The sequence below is a fragment of the Trachinotus anak genome, unplaced genomic scaffold (genome assembly GCF_046630095.1).
Source record: "Trachinotus anak isolate AG129_WGS33_773 ecotype Australia unplaced genomic scaffold, CSIRO_AGI_Tana_v1 ptg000001l, whole genome shotgun sequence".
NCBI lineage: Eukaryota > Metazoa > Chordata > Actinopteri > Carangiformes > Carangidae > Trachinotus > Trachinotus anak.
The window spans coordinates 2,297,013-2,316,956 of record NW_027273852.1 but is presented as its reverse complement, the minus strand read 5'-3'; the positions used below and the strand labels follow the sequence as shown (position 1 = coordinate 2,316,956).

At 41.1% G+C, this 19,944-nt stretch overlaps 1 protein-coding gene across 1 annotated transcript in view; it reads left to right on the top strand.

Annotated features, from left to right (window-relative positions):
• Window positions 1-5,623: 5,623 nt before the first annotated feature.
• Window positions 5,624-19,944, top strand: part of adarb1b (adenosine deaminase RNA specific B1b) — a 108,483-nt gene continuing 94,162 nt past the window's right edge. The window contains exon 1 of the mRNA XM_071490626.1: window positions 5,624-5,945. The gene's annotated coding sequence lies outside the window, so the exon portion shown is untranslated. The remainder of the gene's footprint in view (window positions 5,946-19,944) is intronic.

The window sequence follows — 19,944 nt, the reverse complement described above, 5'->3', positions numbered from 1 at the left end:
TTAAACAGGCTTAAAATAGTTTTAAAATGTATTTTCAAAATAGTGTCAGACAACATACACCAGACTTCAGAGGAAAAAAATTCTGTAATGAGTAAATGATCCGGATCTGTCCCATATTTTACTGGTTTCTTTCCTGACCCACATCCCATCCCTCCACCAAGTTTGGTGCAAATCGGTTGTGTACTTTTTGTGTAATCCTATTGACAAATAAACAGACACATGTGAAAACATGACCTCCCTTGCAGAGGTAATAAACTTATGTATGATCTGTTTTGCAGTAAGCTGAGTTTTAAGGAGCTGATGGAGCCATACGGGCTGAAGGAAGGCGACATGGAGCAGGAGGCTGCAGAGAGGCTGAAGGCCCAGGAGCCATGGAGGATCACTGACAATGAGCTGGAGCTCTAAAGGCCAAGGTCAGTCTCTATAGCTCGCCTTAGTTCACCTGCTGTGTTGGAGCCATGTTAAACAAGCAGACGTTTGTGTCAACGTGCTGTGTGTGTGACTTTCAGAGCAACTGTCAGATCAGGCTGAACGAGCTGCTGAAGGAGCACTGCAGCACGGCCAGACTCATTGTCATGTGAGAACCTCAGTTTTCAGAAGGAGAGAACAATAACAACCGTGTGATAATGATGCCAACTGAACTAACAGCTGAAATATGCCTGAAAATACAGTTGGATATATAGTGTGTCTATATTTTCCAGAAAACTCACTAGTCAGTTTTTTAACATTGACCTTTGACCTGTGTGGTTTCAGAGTAATTCCATCGTGAATTCATAAGCTAGAAAGTTAGAGTTGCTGTTTTTATTGTGTATTGTTTCTACAATATTTTCTCTCTACCATCCTGATTTGTTTTTTCCTGATCTTGCACATAAAGTCGTCACTAATAACAGTGACTTCCTTCTCTCTGTGTGTAGGAGCGTGCCTTTGGCCAGGAAGGGAACCGTGTCGAATGCTCTCTACATGTGCTGGCTGGAAACTCTGTCCAGAGACCTCCCAGCTCTACTGCTGGTCCGAGGAAACCACCAGTGCATACGAAAACATATGTACAGTGTCCACACACAAATACACAGTGTGTGATTCAGTGTCACAGATTGAAAGATGTGAAACTCTCCTGCTGTGAAAAGAAAAAATGTTCAAGTCTAATTGTGTTTCCATTCAGATTCATTTGAATAATTTCTGTCACTTCTCATTCACAAATCAATCAATATCTAGACTGTCTGTTTTGTCTTCAGCAGTGACAGGCTCTATACTCTATGTTTTACTACCATAAATATGAACTTATTTTGTCCAAGTTTATTTATAATGATAAAAATCATGAGTTATATGTTGGTGACCTGTGATTTTGAGTATGAAGGGATTATTTATTTTCACTGGGTTTCAATAAGAGAGATACTGACAACAATATTTTGTATATATTTTATTAAAATATTAGCTAAACTTCTGTCATGTCAGCTTTTTTGAATTGTTTATGGATCATCACTTTCTATAGTTTCTTCAAAATACAGTTTTTCCAACAGTTGATTTACCAGTGTAAGCGCCATTTATCAGTAACAAGTTTATTTTATGGTTTATTTGTTATTAATTTTTGGTGTTTTATTTTGATGTTTCGGGGCTACTTCGGTAATGGAACTTTATATTGAAGGCGTGAAGGAAGTTGTAAGAAGAGACATAAATAAACGGGTGTGGACGGCGGAGCTGTACGGTTGTTTCACCGCCTGTCAGTGCGTTCATGCCGAGGAAAGCGGTCTCATGTCGTCCATACGATGTGGTTACAGAAGTAAGTTTAGACAGAGTCTTGTTAAGTTTAAAGATAGACACTATAATCAGCATTTTAACCCTAAGCCTCCAACAGTGGTGTCCAAACCTGACGGTGGTCACTGGTTTAATTTTTAGCTGTATATTATATGACCTTGCCCCCAGGTTCAGCGCACTGTTCGGGGGGAGACGGAGCAAACTTACGCGGAGTTTTCCAAACTTCTACCGGGACATGTCGCTGCGACGCGGGAGTCTCCCGCCGTGTTTAGGGACTGTCGTTCCCAGTAACACGAATGCATCTAACAGGAATAAGTGGAGCAGGAAGAAGAGGTCGTGGGTGTCCTTAGATACAGAGAGCGGCTTGTGGAGGAGCTCCGTTTCCACGGCAACGGGTTTCAGGGCTTCTTCCTGTTTACTTCCTGTGTGTCTGGATGCGTCGTTCCTATTGGCCGCGCTGGTGTTCGTCACGGCGCGGCCAATAGGAATGATGGGTTTCAGAGCGCGGCGCTGCAGTTTCTGCGTTTTGCCTGAAAGCAACATTACACCTGCTCAGCTCCTACTCCCCGTCCACGCATGATGGATACAGCATCACCTGCACTGCCAGATTTCCTGAGGATGGAGGGGGAGATGTCAGGACAGCAGAGAATAAAGTGACTGTCAGAGTTTCATGTAAGACCAGTGTCTGTTGTTGGATCCTGTCAGCACATGAAGATTCAGTTATTTTACTCTCAAGGATTTCATGTAGGGCTTGATGCTCCTCTTCTCTCTCACGTCTTTGTTCCAGATGCCTCCAAAGACGCCTCAGCATCTGTCAGTCCATCAGGTTTGGTGTCAGCAGGTATCTGGGTGAACCTGACCTGCTCCAGCAGATCCAAGCCTCCCGTCAGCCACTTCACCTGGTTCAAGAAGAGCACAGATGGAGCCATAATTATTCTGAAGGAGGCTTTTGCAGTTTCAGGGCCGCAGATGAAGGAGTTGATTACTGTGTGACCACCAGTGATGTTGATGAACAAACAGTGATGCTGATTCTTCTCACTAATAAAGGTAAATACTGAACTGAACTGAAGCCGCTGTGATCTTTGAAAGTAAAGAGCAGAGGATAAAATGACTGTCAGAGTTTCAGTCATTTAATTTTGTTGTTTTTTGTTGTTTTTTGATTTAAAAAAAAAAAAGGTCTTACTGAGGTTTTCTTGAGCATAATACTCAAACCTGACTTCTGACCTTCCATGTGACCTTCCATTCTCCCATGAAGATAAATAAGATGTCACATTATTAGTACAGTTTTCATGATGGTAAAATGCTGCAGTTCAGGGAAAAGGGTCAGACTTGCCAACATGTGTTCAGCTACATAACATCTTTATAAAGTGGTTCAAGGTTCAATTTATTCATCCATGAAAACACAGATTGCTGATTACAAAACACTAGAAATAAATACCCATAAACTCAATTATAATTAGATTATTATAAGTCATATTATTATCAAAAATTACAGATGAAAACAACATAAGTATTTTCCAAACAATTCACCTGTTTTATTTTTGGCCACATGGGGGCGGCACAACAACAGTGACATACAGTTTGCTTTCACCTTAGCAGGTTTATGGCAAACTGGTCATGTAACTGGTGTCTGATTGAGTTGTCATCATGAGCCACAAGGAGAAGAGGAGGACATCATGTTCACTGTAAATGAACAACATACACTGTTCTCTCTGTTCTACCTTTATTTCTTAGTCTTTGTTTCTACTTGTTAGTTTACCACTTAGAAGAAAGTGGAGTTTCTCTCCAGATTAAAGTGGTTTTACTTTCTTTAGAGATGACCTCAGATTATGGGGAATCATATTTTTTTCTGCTCTCTGTTTCTTTTTTAAAGTCAGTAGCTAAAACACAAAAGTAAGAACATCTGTACTGAAGGTATAGATGTGGAAAACAAGGCAAAATAGCAACAACCTACTTACTTTCATACGGGTTTTCCAGACCCATGTTAACGTCACAGGGAATTCAGTAACTTCCTAATGGAACTCGATTAGTATTTTTTTTTTTTTTTTAAATCTAACATGCAGATCTCAATTTATCAATGTATCATAAATCATGCAGCAGGCTTCAAGTGTTGCAAACATTCCTCATTTTCTAATCAAAATTCATCAGCTTTTCTCATTTCCCTGTCCCAGTGGAAGATCAGCAGGAACGAGGCTAAACACAAGGTATTTTCCTGCTGTTTCCCGCTGTTACACACACTTGAAATGTTGTCATATACATATCACTTCTTTTTTTTCATAAACCTGTTGGGTGATGAAACACTGTTTAAACTGAGAAAACACTAAATACTGCACATCATAGTGAATCTTTGTGTCACTTTTGCCCTGTCAGTCCTCCCCCCGCTGGTCTGCACTGAGACCCACAGCTGGCTGCACCTCTGCTGTGAACTGAAATCAGAATAACCCCCTACTCATGTCTCTCAGCATCTTATCACTTATTGTGATACATTTAAAATTCTTTAAATCTGACCTCTGGTACTTTCCACTGAGTTGCACAGATATAAAACTCAGTTTCATACACAGACAAAATGACAAGTGACAATGCCCTGAAGTTACAAGTAGAATTTCACATTTTAATCTGATTGGACATTGACAGTCCCCCCCCCCCCCCCCCCCTGTTTTTTAAAATATATACACATTTTATTAGCACTTTCTTTTTTCTGTACAGTCATTTTCTCGTTAGCTGCATTTTTCTGGTTTGCAGCTGTCTGTCTTGCTCGATCATGACCTTTTGTTGTATGTCATTTACATTATAGAGATTTAACTCCCAGATCTGTGGTCAGAAGTGGACAGACAACCCAAAACTGTCAAAACTCATATGTAAAATATGTTCAATGTAACATATGCAAAACATTAAAGTCTATAGTCAAGGTTTTATTGAGTAAAAGGAGCCAAAAAAGTGGCATCTAGTGAAAATCCACCCATGACTGTTGGTTCAGTTGTGAGTCTTCAGAGAGGCCATGAAAATTGAACAATAAATCAGGTTTGGGTGGTCATCTGGATTCATAATTATATTATTATAATTGCAATGATCCATGATTGATGTTGTCAGACAAGTTATTAGTAACAGTGAGAAGAGGCACAGGAACAAACATGATGGATAATATTTCTTCAAAGCTTTCTCTTTCAGGTATACTGCATTACTGGTTATACTGTTAAATGTTTCTCCTATGATGACCATCATGTCAAAGCAAAGACTCTTCAAATTAGTGTGTCTCTCTTTGATAACACCTTTCTGCATTATATCCACAAACACTTCTCTAACATCTAAATTAAAGTGAGGCAGCCCATTAATTTGCAGTACGGTGGCCCTGAGAGCTCAGCGCACTGCAACTTAAGAAAACACATGCAAACAAACAAAAAAGAAAGCACATGCATATAGACAAAACACAAGCAAATATTTAGAAACATCTTCATCAGTTCGACGACATGTGCATCAAATACTCACAACACAAGCAAATACAGAAATGTGCTGCCAGTAATTAAATTATGAAGCAGTAAAGCAATAATAAAAGGATATATGAAATATTCAAACCACATTACAAGTGAATTAATAATTAGAACAAGTATGTGCTGTTTAAATGTGACACTGAAAGCTCTGTTGACATTATCTCATCACCTTTTATCCATGTTAGCTTTGTGTTAAGTGCTTTATGCTGAGCAGATTTTAAGACCACCTCAAATGTTTGAAACGGGTGTCCTTAAATCACACAGTGTCGTATTATCACCGCTTCTTCTTTGGCTTTTTGGCGGTTGCATGCCTTTTGGTTTTATTTTGAAAATCCTGAGCGGAGGTCCAGTTTCCTGAGGGCGGCTTGACGCTGGTGGAGACGCGCTGGACCCGACGGCGGGAGAAATACATCCATGGTCCCGACTTGACCATGAGCTGTACCGGCTCCGCGCCACACGGCGGCGGTAATGCACCGCTCCCGGTACCGACCGCGGCAAAAGCGCCGCGAAGAAGAAGGGGGCCGACGGCAGACTGCTGTGAACACTGCAGTACATGCGACCGTACAGCCGCTCCGAGCCTGTGCTCGCCTTCCTCCAACAGCAGCGACGACGCGGGGGAAAACAGACAGTCTGTGTCTCCGAGGGAAGTCGCGGAGAAGATCTCAACGCGTCCGGAAATCCCAAATCTCCGCCACCGCACGGACAGTGAGTAGCCTTTTTGTTTTTTTTTTGCGTGATATTTTGGGACTGCGGAGGATGAAATAAACGGGGTTGCTAATATGATTTGGGTTCCGGTTGTGTTTATGTAATATCAGGTTGCTAATCCTCAAGAACAGCGCAGACACGGGGGACTCGCCGGTCAAAGACAGCGTCCATCACATCGCTGGTTAAACAGAAATATTGACTTGTGAGCGCAGGGAAATTGCGGCGTGTGTGTGCAGAGCCACTGTGGGATTCATGGCTGTCATCTTCCCTCAGCTTTACCCTGTCAGTGGTGCCTGTCGAGGTCTACCCGAGAGACCGCATCATGTACACTTCACAGATACAGTAATATTAACGCCATGCTAGCTGCAGCTGCAGCACAGTGACATGTTATGCAGTCTTGCAGTAAAAAAAAAAAAAAAAAATCTGCTCTCATCTGTGGACGCACACGGTTGCAAATGACCTGATGGACGAGGAGGAGAGAAAAGGTCAGCAGCACTTCATCTGAATCCCCGGTTCCTTCATTTAAAGGGAAGCAAAACTGAAATCAAAGCTGAGATATGATGTTGCTGTAATTGAGCATACGATTTCTGCAAATAATGAATCCAGAGATTGAAATTTCACATATTCCTCCTGAAAGTGGGCTGCTAAGGCAACACTGCACGTCTCGCATGTGAGACAAATGGCCAGAGTTACTTTTCAGTGTAATTCATCTTTCTCAGATATTTCATTGAGCTGTTGCCTTTCAACACACTGCTCACCTCTGAGACAGATGGAGCCACAGATTTGAGTATTGTGTGAAGGTAAAGTCAGCTGAATAATGTATTGATCATGCATTTGTAGAATTTATGGGGTTTTAATTGTCATACACCACCAGTGTAAACAATTATTAAACTTTTTGCCTCGATAAAGAACTTTCTATACTTCCAGATTTCTCTGGAGGCTTGTTTATGACGCCGTGTTTTAATCCTTTATAACACTCATCTGTCAGCAAAACTATTCAGAGACCACGAGAAGGCACTAATCAATTATCGATCAGTTCAGTCACTATTGGAGTGAACAACTTTTTTTAGCTATCATGCAAGCAAATGCATCACCTTGTGCAGTGGAGCAGCTACATAGATGAGGACCAAGCAGAGGTTTTGTAACATCTGTAGTCAGCTATTAGACTGATATTCAATATTTTAGACTTTTAAAGAGTCTGATTCTTTTAAAACAGAAACATAACAAATATTTTTGATACATTAGCTCTTAACTTTTTTTTTTTCTATTCCAACATATCTTTGTCATTTGTGTGCTGAAATTATGTGTTGTTTATGGCTTGCAATTACACCAACTCTGATTTGATATTTATAAGCTGATATCGGTTGATCTATGAGTCTCGTTCTGGTTAGAACTAAATTGTCATCATTCAAAGAGAAAGTGTGTGAAGTTGAAAACATTCTTCTACGTATCTCTGATGTTGCATTGATATACTTTAACAAAAAAAAAATTAATTGCAAATGTTAAGCATGAAATTTCTTATGAAACACTTAATAACAAGGCTTAGTTTTGTCTTAAATTTCGGTACCAAAAAAGCTTTTGATGTGTTTCCTGAAAAGGGAAAATGTTTGAAAGTGATTTTTGCACCAACAAGTTCAACTTATTAAGGTTAAGCACAATAAATAAATTGACGGCAATGAAATTTATCTACGAACTTTGGCAACAAGCTGCATGTGTGCACACACTCACATTCTCAAACAGCAATTCCCTGGAACACACACACTGTGGCAGCTACAACAAGGCTGAGAGTGTTTGCCTTTAAGAGACAGATGCCTGTTAGCCACAGCTTTAACAGGCTTTCACATATTACAAAAGTCCCAGTGTTTATTCTGATGTTTATGCTGGAAAGTCACCATTAAATTTCAACATCCCCGTTTCACTGCGTCTCTTCAGCAGTGTTGTGCCAGGTACAGGGGTGAATTATGGATTTTTAAAAAGGGGATCCCTGGAACTTGAAGGGTTAAAAGTCTGAGGGAGGACCCGAAGTGCTTGTTTTAAAGCATCTTATCATACAACCAGTGTTTTGCTTACACTCTGGTGGCAGTTTATTAGGTACACCTAGCTAAATCTAACCTACATCCTACCTTCATGACCTGCATGCCTGCAGTTTGTGGTGCGGTTGAATTGTATTGCATTAGACTGGCAGGTGTTTCTGTTATTTTGTTCACTGTATTTATATGGACTAAGGTGGGCTAATCGTGAAAAGCCTCCTAATTTGTGATGGTATCGGCATTTACCCTTGAGCGGAGTGGTGTTTCTCTTTGAAGGTACCCCGCTCCTAAAGTTTAGTGGGTGGTGGGCTGTGATACTTGGCTCAAACAAGTAACAAAGACTCACATTTTCCCTCAAACAATGCGGCATAGTTGGTTCATTTTGCAGAACAACAATGTAGGAGAAGCATTTTGCTGACAAACACTTGTTTTCATTTAAAGAAATTATGCAGAATGATTGAATCTATTTGCAGCTGTGCAGGGAAAAGCAATTTTGCTGATTTGCCAAGTTTAAGGGAGTAATTGAGGCGAAATCCGGTTGCAGGAGTCAGCTAAAACAAAACACCGTCAGAGGCAACCTTAGCAAATACTGATCAAAGCTAATATGAGGGGCTGGCTGCACTGGACCTAACTGTACGCTCCACATAACTGCAGCAGCACTGTTCCACTTGCTGAGGTGACAAGTTTAAAGAGGGGAAAACAGCTTAGACCAGGCACTGAGGGTACCATGACTGTGTGTCTAAATGTGTGTGTGTGTGTGTGTGTGTGTGTGTGTGTGTGTGTGTGTGTGTGTGTGTGTGTGTGTGTGTGTGTGTGTGTGTGTGTGTGTGAGGGAAGTTCACTCAGTGTTGCTGCATTGTACCACTCAGGAAAGCTACTTGCAGCTGAGATGCTGCACTGGCTCTGTGTTCATGAAGCCATGCAGCAGCAGCAGCAGCAGCAGTAGTAGAAGAAGAAGAGGAAGAGGACAGGGTGCTAGTGCTGCTACTCATGCTAATAAATTGTTGCTGGCTATCAGAGGAAAGGTAACTCTGCTCTCCTTTAATGCTCCCATGACACATAACTGGAGGCAAAAAAAAAAAAAAAATCGTTGCCATAACCTTCACACATCCCCATGTGGAGATAGCAGCTTCTGCTATAGATCTGTATGTTCTTTGCCCCGAGGAGGTTGTTGCTTGAGCCCTGATGCATACACCATTGCTACATCATGGGGATAAAGCACTATAAAAAGACAATGCGTTTCCTCATGATGTGCTGATGAGGGTTCACATTTGAAGGAAACCACATGGGCTCAGTGTCGGTCATCACTGTGATAAGCTGCTGGATAAACATCCTATTACTCCGTTGCCCTGATGCAAGTGTTGTAGCTCACATTCAGTAGATGTAGACCTGCAATAAAAAAACGGGACTGACCTAAACATGACCTCAAAAACTGTTAATCGACCTTGTTTGACAGTTTGTTGAACTTTTCTTTTCCTTTTTTAGTGTCTCTAAGCCAGTTTGGTGTTTTAATGATTGCCACGCTGTCAGGAATTGTGGTGTTTGCAAACCAAACGAGCACCTGCCAAGCACCAGATTTGGGCAAATTGTCCCCTTGGCGATAAGAGCACCTGCTAAACTGCCCAATACTTGTTTGCAAGCAAAATATTTGCCTGCATAGGTTGGATGAAACAGAATCGCTCTGGCTGCCTTCACTCTGGATGTCTTCCTGAATATATTTGCTTTCCTCAGCACGGCAGTGTTAATGCTGCACAAACAGATGCCAGTCTAGTCTTATCATGAGGCCGGTAGCACCCAGTTAAGTTAATTTGACTACCCATAGCTTCAGAATGATTGTACAATGTGTCGTGAGTAATACCATAAACAGGAATGTGGATGAAAACAAGCTGTCTTTTGCAGGGGACACATGGTTCTACATTTAACAATGTTCTCATTACAAGCAGGAACATTCTTTCACATCGTTAACTGTCCAAAAGCACTTTGGAGCTATTTGAATGAACACATTTCTTAATCGAGGGACCATCTCTTGACTTCCCTTGTTCTCCTTATCAGGGGCCACTTCCATCCCATTTTTGGCTAACTACCATTCATCCTTTGTCCTGTGTACTTTTCCTGAAACACAGCAGGCATCCTGTTCACCTCTCTCTCACTTATTTATCGATAAGAGTAAACATCAGCTTGTATTTCATGTTGTTGCATCAACCAGTCAGTCCTGTGTGACACTTGGATGTCTCCCCACCTTCCTGTCTCTCCTGTTTTGAGTTGCCTAGTAGCAAAATTAGGAAAAAAAGTCTTCTTGTTGTTATTAGAGTCAGTATTAAGAGGAAAGGATTTACGCAATCCGCACCACTTACATTTGAAAAAGCAAGGGGTCGGTCATAACATGTAATCAGGTTAGAGATTAAACCGGCTTTAGCTCTCTAAATGACAGACATCACAGTGTTAGCCAGTAGTATATTAGCAGTTGCCCCAGGAAACACAGAGGAGGTGAAAGAAGTTAGACTGGTTTAAAGTTAACTTAATTTCTCAGTCAACTATGAGAAATGGGATCCCACATTAACACACTATCTTCTACCACGGTTCATAGTCCATAATTTTTGATCTGATCTGAGATCTGAGGAAAACCTACCAAAACCCGATGTGCATAAAATAATTTTCAAAAAGAGAGGAGGGGGATCCAAATTACAGCCAGACCAGAAAATGTGGTTGACCACATAATAGAGAGAGCACAAACACCAGCTGCATCGCGGTGGAAAATAATGAGTGTAAAGTCATAGAAAAGTATTTTGGTTTAAATGCTTCAGAGACAAATGTCTATAACTAAGAGTTGCATTTCCACCTCCTGCACCAAAAATAAAACATTCAGTAGAAAACTGGGTGACAGACAATAGACAATGTACCAATTTATTTAATCTCTGCGAATCAAATTCGCTTTTAACAGCATGAATCTTATAGGCTACTGTATTTCCTAAAATAAGTTTCGCCTCACTTCCTTAATCAGACTAAAGATGCCTGATGCCTGCATTAAATCATCATCTGACATGGTTTATTTCTATTTCAAAGAAAAAAATGTAAACAATGTTTGAATGATATATAACACGTGCAGTATGACGGTCACTGTTTGTTGTGAAACAATGAGAAACAACTTCTTATGGCCTGTTGCAAATCTGCCTGACAACCTCACACTTCAGTGGCCTCCCTGAAAATCAAATAAAAATAAAAGTATGAAATTAAACCTGACAGTAATGAAAACTAACAAATGGGCAAAACAAATAAGATGACTAAATTATAGATAATTGAATAAAAGCAAAAATAGAATGAGGACTGTGCAGGTCACTAAAGTTTTTTTTTTGTGTAAACTTTATTATTCTTAATTTGTTCATTTGAAGTTACAGTGAAACTCTGTGTGTGCAGTTGTTGTAAAGCCGAGTGTCCAGTCAGTGCTGTGATAGTTCAGCAGTGGAGTAGGGTAGAAAATAAATAAACTAAACGCCTTTCAACATGCTGATGCTCCAACCCATGAGTGCTCCGTAGTTATTACTACATTATTACATGAGTACCCAGTGCACGAGCCGAACCACACCCATCTTTGAACTCGGCCTCATTTTGATCTAGGGTGCAGACCTGTAAAGGGTCCTGACTGTATCTTTCATGGTTGAGACACTATCATGTCGACAACATCTGTCCACACACAGATAAACACCTGCCAAAGTACTCACAACCACCTCAGTGGTAGTTCCAGGTACAGTGTCTCCAGGACCACACACACACACACACACACACACACACACACGGTGAAAACAATTCCAGCCACACTTTGTTGATAGTAACCATCATTGTTCTTTGATCACACTTTGATTTGTTTTTGTTCCTTTATGTGAATTCTGAAGTGACAGTGATGACTCTGGGCGCGTGGGTGTTTGTAAACCACTTTGTCCCACTTAGCCTGAAAAAGCACAATTTAAAAACCGTTTGTGTACCATGCAGTCATGTCAATTTCACAATTTCTTTGCTACAAAACACTGAAACCACAGATGACCTTGCTGCTGCGGCACATTTCCCCCGGACTGTCAGAAATCATCGGGCAATGCTGTTGTTCCCCACCCACTTCAAATTAGGACTGAAATTGATTTTTGACTTAATTTTGCATGAGTGGCCAGTTTCAATCAATTAATCAGTCTTTGTAAAACAAGCTGTAATAGATAATATTTGCTTAAGGCTACTTTCACTAACTAGGAGCTGCTGCTCAGTGTGAAAGAGAGCCATGGTGAGGCATGAACGAGGTGATGCTAAACATCTGTCTATGTATGTTAATCATACACCCAAACTTGTTCCTTTTTACATTATTGTTAGTCTGTAAGGCAGTTGTGTTTCTGCTGTTCTGCTGAACCACTGGAAAGTAAAGGGTCAAGGGTATAAATTTATCTATGGTGTATTGCACAAATATAATGATGGTTTCAGCAAAGCTTCTCCAAGGCTTGGTGCTGTAGAATCCTTAGCTTTAGCTTTAGTTTTATTAAGGATATAGATATTGTTTGACATTTTTTTCATTCTAGTTCCAAATGCGAAAGGATAGTTTAGGTGGAAATACTAAAGCACTTCTTTGTTGCTTTTCTATTCACTATAGATGCTGTATGTTCATTGTTGAGGAGGAAAGGAGCAGGAGTCAGCCGATATCCATGGAGAACATTTTTGCATTTGGTAGCAAGACTCATTCTCTATCTGTCGTGCCATTTGCTAGTACAGAATGTACTAAAGCAACTAAAGTTTCTCTTGACCTGCAAGGCATGCCATGTTAAGTGCACTTTGCATTTCAGGAAAAAAGCAAAGATTTAAAAAACAAAAAACAAAACGTTCAAATGCATTTCCCGGTTCCACCTTCCAGTTTTATGCATTTGGCATCACATGGGAATCAGACCTCTTTCTTCATGCCACACTCTTCTACTGGGTTACATCAAATTACCAAACTAGACAGAGGAGGCACTTACTGTCTGCCAAAGCAGTCTGAGACTTTTCAATATAAGATATAGAATTAGAAACCTAAATAGGGGATTTGCCTCTATCAGATTGTTTGGCCCAGTGATGAGTGTAATTTTGGAGAACGGTGTGATGGTGGTGCAGGGCAGGGAGTTTGTGCAGCGTGACTTCAGCTTGCGTGACTGAGATTCTGCACTTTCCTCAGGGGGGGGCACATCAATGCTGCCCCATCACCCCTGTCACCAAACTGTGGCAAGCAGGAAGCTGTGGGTTTCGACCATTATTCACGCTGTATACATTAAGATTGCGACACACACAAGTGGGGATGGAGGGGTACGCGTCTGTTGTTAGAGTGTAAATGCTGTCCCATGTGAATGTAAGGACAGATGGACAGTTTAAGGACAGTTTAAGAGAGTTCTCAGTAAAAACAGAAGAAAGGGCCAATGCATATATGCCAGACATGGTTAGCGTCAGAGCGTGAATGTGACATTACAGTGAATGGGCACGCGCACATTCGCATGTTAGCAGCAGCAGAAAGGACAGGACGAGGCCTCCGTGCAACCACCACGAATACACTTGGCCATAGTTGACTGGACCACTCACTGGCAGATGCTGCGCAGGCTGGCCTACAGGCTGCTGTGGGGTTTCAGGTTGGCTAGTCTGGTGTTACTCCTGGACGAATGTGTGAAAAATAATACAATAGTGTTGAATTTTTCATTAGGTGCTAACAATAGTCAATTTTATTGAGAAGAAGTGCTATATAACAGGTTGATATGTCTCTGTAGCAAGAGTTTTACAGACTAAGGAAGTGGTAGAGTCTCTAGGATTGCAGAGTAGTGCTCCTGCTGGGTTTAAACCATATGTGTGCTGCTTGTGACACCAAGTGCTGCTGCTTTTGAGTCTCACACTGAATGCTGTTGTAAAGCAGCACTGAAAGGGGCCACTGCTTTTCGGCGATGTGAGTGAAATAATGGATGAACGAACTATGGTGTGTTGAATACATCAGGATATCCAGCGTTCTATGTTTTTTTATATCCTGCTAGATAAAAAGCATTTGGGCTGTAGATGGGCCAGAATGTTTATTTATGTTCATGCTCTCTCTCTCTCTGCTGCTCTTTATATTTAATTGATCCACTCATTCATAACTGCAGGCTTCCTTTTCCAACCATAACTTTGTGGCCACATAGCCGCTCCACTAGAGTAGCTGGGGGTTAAATGCCATGGTGTAAGCTTTCTCATTGGTGCTTTGTTAGGTAGAAAAGCAAAGTAGTCATGGGAACGGTTGATACTGTTAGCCTTACGCAGCACAAGTGTTGCCAGGACCAAAAACAAATTTAATGGTTATTAGTTGAACTCATTAGGGACATAGAAAACTTATGAAAACATAGATAGTCCTACAGAGAGCTCTGATTATTGTTGCTCTGTTTGCCCAAGTTAATATCTGTTTTCTTCATCACATCCTCCCTCCGTCATTTTGTGGATAAAACTTTCCAAGTTGAGCTTAATGTGAAATTAGCAACTTTGGAATAAATGAAGCCAATAACTTAAGAGTGAAAAATAAAAGGTTATAGTCAAAATACATGAAACTTAAGGTTAGTGTTTGAAAATAACAAATAACTGACTTAAATTCTAAAATACAATGTATACATATCTTATTTTCGACCTTACACACAGAGTAACAATGTTGTTTTGCATTGCATTAGTTCATCCATCTACCGTTAGGTTGAAATACAGTGTCTGAGATTCTGCAGGGAGGATGCCCCTGCTCTGTTCTTTCTGCGCATACCTGTACTTGAGACAGAAGTGTAACTGTCACTGCCTTCACATGAACTCTGTTGATCTCCTGCATACTAGAGAAAAAGCCGCATTGCTGGCGGGTATGACTAGAGTTGACTGCCATGTCTGTCAGCAGAGGCTTTGTGAGCATATGCACAAGAACAAACATCCGCACAAAGGTTCACGTCATGGCAGTTCACTGTGTACGTATCACCCCCGAAAAACATGTATTGTGTCATGATGTGGCTGTACATGTATTCACAGTGGATTAGGCTAAGCCCATCAATAATGCAGGTCACATGGAGTAGCTGTGAAAACACTCTTTTCTTGTTTGATAGGCTCTACTCTGCTCCTTGGCCTCGTGTTTTTACAGAAGGTAGAGTCAGACAATAAATCCTCTGCCCTTGAACAACAAATAGTTTTTAAAACTTTTTAATATCTGAGGAGATTTTGCACCAGAATAAATGAATGAACCAAGTTGCTGTCCCCTTCACTTGCTTGTCTTTTTCCATATTCATCAACCGTCTCTGTTTCCTTCTTGTCCTCCATATTCTATGGAGCTCTGCACAGAGCCCTTGGTGATATGGCTATATATAGAATGAAAAGGAGGCGCAAGATTAAGAAAAATAGAGAAGAGCCTTTTAGAGTGTTGTCCTGAGGAGCTCTCCTCAAAGGGTTAATGACGCCGAGGTTTAGCCAGCAGACTGGCTTTGTCTGTGCCCGGACTGACTCAGGGTGAAGAGGTCGAGCCTCTGCAGTCTGAGATAGACTTCCTCAATTAACCACAATACCTTCTGGCTAAATGCCCTTTGTGAAAGAGCAACCCCTTCTAGCACCAAGCTTCCTGATGCTGGTTATGAAGTTTCAGAATTGAGCAAAACCTGTTTTGTGGATATTGATAAGTCAATGATTTCATTGATTTTTTTTCTATTTCTGTTGTGGCTGGTAGGGGACTCCCTCAAGAACCCTTTGAAATTCACAGGTACAGTACATGTACAGTATATTTGTCATCAACAACAGGTCGATAACATTTTGGGCCACACACGAGCTCCTCAAGCAGGGTCACCTGACAGTTTTACATAAAATATAGTTTTATCACGCTCATGTTGGTTGTTAAGTTCGTCACACAGCTGTCCATCCTTGTAAGCTGATGATCATAGAATTATAAATTTGAAGGAAAAATGTAAGCTCAAACTGTTACTTAAGTCTAACTTAAGCCCATTTCCTGTTTAACTTTTACATGTTCTTCAACAGTATATTTTCACGGAACAGGATACATAGGCTGGAGCTGCAGGAGTGTAAATGCAATAAACAGCAGGACAGAGCTGCTAATGTCAACGTTGGTTTAAGCTCTAACAGCATCCAGGGCAGGTCTCCACACTGTGGGGATAAGGAAGTCTCTCTGTCTGGTCAGGTGTTTTTTGAACTGATAGAGATGCTACACTGGGACTAAACATGGTTCAAGTAAAGTGTGTGTGGTGGGGGGGGGGTTGCTGGGGGATTGCTGGGAGAAGAGCATAGCAGGTGCTGCCAGCCCATGGGGGCATATTTGTGTACTCTGCTCACTCAGAAGGAACATTTTAATTTGATCCCTTTGTTTCTATAAAACAGGTCAGGATTTGTTCTACCCCTGGGCAATTTGTGTCAGTGCTGTGGTGATGCAGGAGAGGCGCAGCCCATGTGTTTGCAGAAACAGTCGTAAAAACATTTTGGAGTTTCTATATAAAGTACTTGGTATAATTGGATTTGATTTGGTCCCATAGGAGGTCTTCAAGTTTTTATTTAGGCTTTACACATATGATCACACTTCAACAGTCAATAGCAGGCAATAGTGGGATCTGTCTTATGGAAACAAAACACATCTTGCTTGGCTGGTTATGATGTTAAACTAATGTGCATTCATTCATCGTGGGAATAATTAAGACAAGTGTTTCAGTTGCAGGAATTTTTTTTCCGGCACGCTGCCTGCATTTGCCACAGATAATGACAGTATTGTTTTTCTTTGCCAGTATTGGAAAATCCGTGTACGTCACAGTGGAATGTTCTCTGTTTTCTGTCACAGCGTGCCTGAAGTTGCAGGTCATTTTCTCTGCAGAAACAAACCATCATAACAAAACATAACATTTTACTCCATTATTATTATTTTATTATTATTGGGTCAGGTCTGTTTTCCTTAAAAAAATGTAATGTTTGTATTTTTCTTTCAATAGCAGCCACAGTGAGGGGTTTCTTCCTAAGTAATAGACCTCTACAATAAGAACTGATCCTGATGACTGGCTTTAATGTCATTGCAGTCAGCTGATCATTTGCCGATTACTGATTGGTTCATGTTTATAAGAATCCTCACAGAACAATTAAGGGACCCTTCAACTCAAAAAGCATTTTTAGTTTTACCCACTTCTTTTTCAAAGATTGACATGCTACTCCAACATATTAGTATATCTCCTGCCACTAAAAATGACTAGTATCATTGCACTTATTCATTAAATCTTGTTACATATTGCCCCGTTCAGAATCTGTAGTTTTCTTATGTCCAAATTCTTGGATAGGTGTCATCCCCTGCGAGCCTGTCTGGATGATCATCGCACCGTGAAAGATCAAATGTATTTCGCTTCACCACTTTTGACCACACTGAAATATGTCAATTACAGTTGAGGTTCGATATTTGAATTAAAACGTGACTCATGAATCAAAATACAATTGTCAAATCACCAAAGATTCCCAAACCGTGAGTTGGTTGCACGTGCCTCCTTATCTGCCTTGACTCGACCTTTGGACAATCTGCAGAATGAGTGTGCGTGCGTCTGTGTGAGAGAAGTGGCTTTGTTTTTCCGGGTTATGACAGTTTTGGCCCAGGTCTGCTCTGACACATTGTCGTTTGTTCAGTGTGGTGTAAATGTTGCAAAAGCCGCACTCCCAGTACCGAAGTCACAAATAAACAGGATGCCTCACCTCACCTTACCAAATGTCTCTCCTCATATATTTATAGCCATTTAATACACTGAATCCTATTTAGGTTGCCATTGTCGATAAGGATTTGACACCTCATGAATAAGGAGTTTTGTCTTTTTATGTCTTGAGCCACTCTGCACTGTGGGCTTCGAATGCACGGCAGTTTGAAAGTCACATAATTTGCAGGTATTTAAATCATGTGTGATGCTTGTGAATTCACATCCACACGTGATAAAAGAAGACTCCTCATAAAGATAATTACAGTGTAGGACTCCCAGGGTGGCCTTGCTGTTGAGCTGTTTTGGGTGAGTCCCTGTTATGTTGTCAGTTCATCTCTGGCTCTCAGCCTTTGACTGCTCATCTGACAAATGTGTCTGTAGTAGGATCGCATCAGAGTTCATCACATGCAGTCAAATGAGACTGCAAGTGAGATAGTCCTCTTTCTTCCCTGCCTCGGTGCTTCTGCAGCTGGGCCGACAGTGTTGGTGTTATTTGTGAATCACATGACTCATCAGTGTTTTATTTCTTTGTCAGGAGGCTCCCCTAGTGTCACCTTGGCTTTTTCCTTCTGTCAGTTTCTGTATGCCTACGAGACATCTCTCCACGGACGTACCCACACACGCGCTCAGACACACATGCTCCTTGTTATTCCCTGGGTTGAGAGTTTTTCTCTCCAGGCAACACGCTCTCTCTCACTCAGACCGAGTGTTGATGAAAGATGTTCCTAAATTAGGATGTTCTGCTGCACCAGAGGCAGGTGTGAGTTTTTAGCACCTCTTCCAAATCTTACACTTTTTCAAATCCTCACTGCATGGTGTTGAACTTTTCATTAGCGTTTTTTTTTTTTCTTTAAGAGGCTTACATTTCCATCAACACTTTGAATTGTGGTATGCGATTAAGCCTTCAAGTACCTTTGTGTACGTTTGCACGTAGCTTTTGTTTTTCTTAAGTGAGTTTCCTGGAGAGTATTAGTGAATATTAAATTACACTCTTATCCCACAGGACAGAAGCATAGTCAGCGGTCTACATTTTGTGGAATGGTAGACTTGTGGTAAGAGAAAAAAGGGCCTTCAATCTCCAGCCTGAATCCAAACAGATACTTTGGTGATTTCAGTGCCAGTTTTGATGTAGGTAAAGGAAGCTGCTTTGAAAAGGAAGAAAAAAGGATCCAGACAGACAAGCCTGTGCAAAACACAAAACAAAAATTACATTCTGTAAATTCTCAAATTCCCTTATTTACCTCAATGGTCCCCCTCCATGTTAACCTGTTGTCTTGATAAAGTCAGTATTATGTTCATTTCCACAGAAGTAATTCAATAAGTACAGCAACATAAAGGCCATTTTCAGTAAAGCGAGTGTGGTCTGAGTCTGTGCTGTGAGCCACTGCTGCTGGCGACTTGCCTTTATTTGTTCGTGTTTGCCAAATTTATGGTATTTCACCATTTATTACATGTATTATACCATTTTGTAAAATGAAAACAACACAAATAATACACAAATAATATTGTGTATTGCCCATTGTGCCAAAAATAGTACCTACTGCAGACACAATGCATTTACAAGGGTGATTGTCTTTCAATTAGGTGAAACGATTGAGCTGTGTCGTAACCCAACCTGATGACCTGAATAGACACGGTGCAGTGGGAGTTCTGTCAGGCAGACAGGATCTGAACAGTGACCCCCCCCCCTTACACACACACACACGCACGCACACACACACACACACACGCACTGGGATGATGTACTGCCTTTAAATGGCAGTGTAACAGCAGAAGGCATCCCAACTCCGGGAACAACACATCCACTGACACTGTTTAGGAGCAGCAGGGCAGATGGCTGCCTCTCTGTACACTTCCATTTAAAATACATTTTTGGCAGTTTGCTGATCCACTTGCCAATGACGAATACACTATTAAAATAAACAACCTTTACTTAAATGGGCAGGGGTCAAATATTCCTCTATTGCTTCAAGGGTTTGGGGGGAAAAAATACAGGGAAGGTCGATTAAAAAGACGTAGAGCTCAGGACTAAAACTGCACATCCACACTTCAGTGAGAAGCACTTATTCTAAGGAAAGGAATGTGTGCTACTTAATTTTTGGGCGTTTTTGTTTTTTGTGTTGCACTGTGAGTAGCTTTTTGTTGCAACTTCCCCCGTTGAACACAAAGCTCTTTGTTTGGATTTGATGGCCGGCCACTGTACACTTCCCATCCACAGCTATGTGACGCCTTCTCTTCACCTCTCATGGACAAAGGGTCATTTTA